We start from the raw sequence: 2,439 nt of genomic DNA, 5'->3' as shown, positions 1-2,439 counted from the left end.
AACATCCAGAAGATTCAGACGAAACCGGTTGAGTCCTCCGAATTTCGGCAATGATTGGCGCTTGCTAATATGCATTTGAAGGAACAGGACCACGAACGCACGCCAAATGGGGCTCGGCCTTGCTCCAGCAATCAGAGTGGATATCATCCCAGAACTGAGCGCAGAAGGATCAGCGGCGTCGATGTGCATGCGAAGCGACGCCACATGTGTGTGTACCGCTCTCCACTGGTCACAGGAGTGAAGAGCTATGCAAAACATGTACAATGGACTGCGTGTCAACGGAGGAAGTTTCTCTTCACAGGTGAGGCCCGGCTTACCTGGGAGGGTGACAGTAAGTGTGTTCTGCTCGGAAACATCTCATTAGCCACCAAACTGACGTTGAAGTTTTAGATACTAAAACTCCGTCCGAAGAGGCCTTGTAAGGCCCAATGGTACCGACCGGCCGCCGTGTCGTCTTCAGCCCGCAGGCGTCACTCGCTCTCCCGGCCGTATGTCAGTTTACGAGACCGGAGCCGCTACTTCTCAATCAAGTAGCTCCTCAGTTTACCTCACAAGGGCTGAGTGCACCCCGCTTGCCAACAGCGCTCGGCAGACCGGATGGTCACCCATCCAAGTGCTAGCCCAGCCCGACAGCGCTTAACTTCGATGATCTGACGGGAACCAGTATTACCACTGCGGTAAGGCCGTTGGCCAGAGTTTTAGATGAACACACAAATAACCACATGCTTTGACATAAAATGTGTAACTTACACAGGTAGCATCACGATACTCTTTTCCATACTTAATGTGATCCAATAGAGGATGATATGATCCAACAAAACGTCAACGCCCGACCACAGAAGGTTCATCTCAAAGTGGCGTATCTTCAAGGGTAAAACATTGAGCACATGAAAGGTGTTGCTCCTCACGTGCTCTTGCCGCCCTCAGAAGAGAATTCGTGGAAATACCAACCACTCAGTTTCAAACCCATATACAGCATCATTAAAAGCAATACACAGCGCTGCATTTCCTGTCTTGCAGCCAGAGTAATTGCATTCCTTATTGATATTACTTACTCTGTCCCCAATTCATATCCTCACTTTGCGCATTCAACCGTGTGCAAATTTTAGATGTAAATGCTTCATTACGAACAACGTTCATCTTTTATTTACATCGTGTCATATTAAGCTAAGCGCACCACTTTGTGTCATAGCTTTGTGAGCTATGGTAATTAATGTGACTTTTCTTCATTTGTGGAAATTTGTGTCTGTGACATGTTCCTGGTATCCTGTATTCATTTCTTGTTCAATAAAAATAAATCAAATAGTCAAATAAATTATTTGTCTGACACAGTATCATTAAAAACAAAAGATGCATGGAGGTAAAGAACCATTACAGTTAATTTTCCAATTGTGTTTACGAGAACGATCTGATCTAGATGCTGTCAGTTATCGTATTACATTTGAAGACTGCGTCTTGCAATTTGGTCTGATGATCCGAATCAGATCATTTCCCCATATCGTGTTTATTACGACGACAGAATACTGATCATATTCGTGTTAAGATATCAGGGCAAAATACAATAGTTTTTATTTTTTATAATGCGTATTTACTTTTCACTGTAAAGCATTTCGTATACTTTGCACAATACCTGTAATCTCTGTGAAGTTTCTCGCTCACTACCTGTCCAAAAAATGCGTTGTTTATTATTATATGCAAATCAACTGTTCGAATTAGGCAACGCATGAAGCTAAAGCTGTAAGCTGAAACGCTACTCCATAGAGGATCCGAATTTTAGACTAAGATGCAAAAGCTCCCTAGTATTTCAATCAGGGAAAACATCGTTTTACGATTCGACCGTAGTGATGTTTTATTTCTCCTTTTGCTCTCCTCGTACAACCACTTTGTCTACTTGTATCTGGATTCAGATATCAGAGACCGGTGATTCCCAATAAAATTCTCATGCATATGCTAATAGCGGTTTTACATAGCGATGTGACACGGCGATACTGGAAGAAGTATTGTGAAAGCCTCTTCCGCGGGACACACCATTAAGTGAGCGGACCGACAGCGGAACGATATTACCAAACACGCCCGTCACGCTAGCAACTGAAGTCAGAATTTTCAATTCCGTGAAAAGTATTGCACGATGGAGTCCTCTAGTAAGAAGCATAATGAAATACACTACTGGCCATTAAAATTGTATGCTACAGACGCGAAATTTAGCCGACAGGAAGGAGATGCTGTTAAATGCAAATGATTAGCTTTTCAAACCATTCACACAAGGTTGGCGCCGGTGGCGACACTTACAATGTGCTGACATGAGGAAAGTTTCCAACCGATTTCTCATACACAAACAGCAGTTGACCGGCGTTGGCTGGTGAAACGTTGTTGTGATGCCTCGTATAAGGAGGAGAAATGCGTACCATCACATTTCCGACTTTGATAAAGGTCGGATTG

The 2,439-nt window shown here is 43.6% G+C and overlaps 1 pseudogene; it reads right to left on the bottom strand.

Annotated features, from left to right (window-relative positions):
- Positions 1-573: 573 nt before the first annotated feature.
- LOC126164239 (5S ribosomal RNA) lies at positions 574-691 on the bottom strand (annotated as a pseudogene).
- Positions 692-2,439: the final 1,748 nt, after the last annotated feature.

The sequence above is a fragment of the Schistocerca cancellata genome, chromosome 2 (genome assembly GCF_023864275.1).
Source record: "Schistocerca cancellata isolate TAMUIC-IGC-003103 chromosome 2, iqSchCanc2.1, whole genome shotgun sequence".
Classification (NCBI taxonomy): domain Eukaryota; kingdom Metazoa; phylum Arthropoda; class Insecta; order Orthoptera; family Acrididae; genus Schistocerca; species Schistocerca cancellata.
This window is presented reverse-complemented; position numbering and strand designations above follow the sequence as displayed.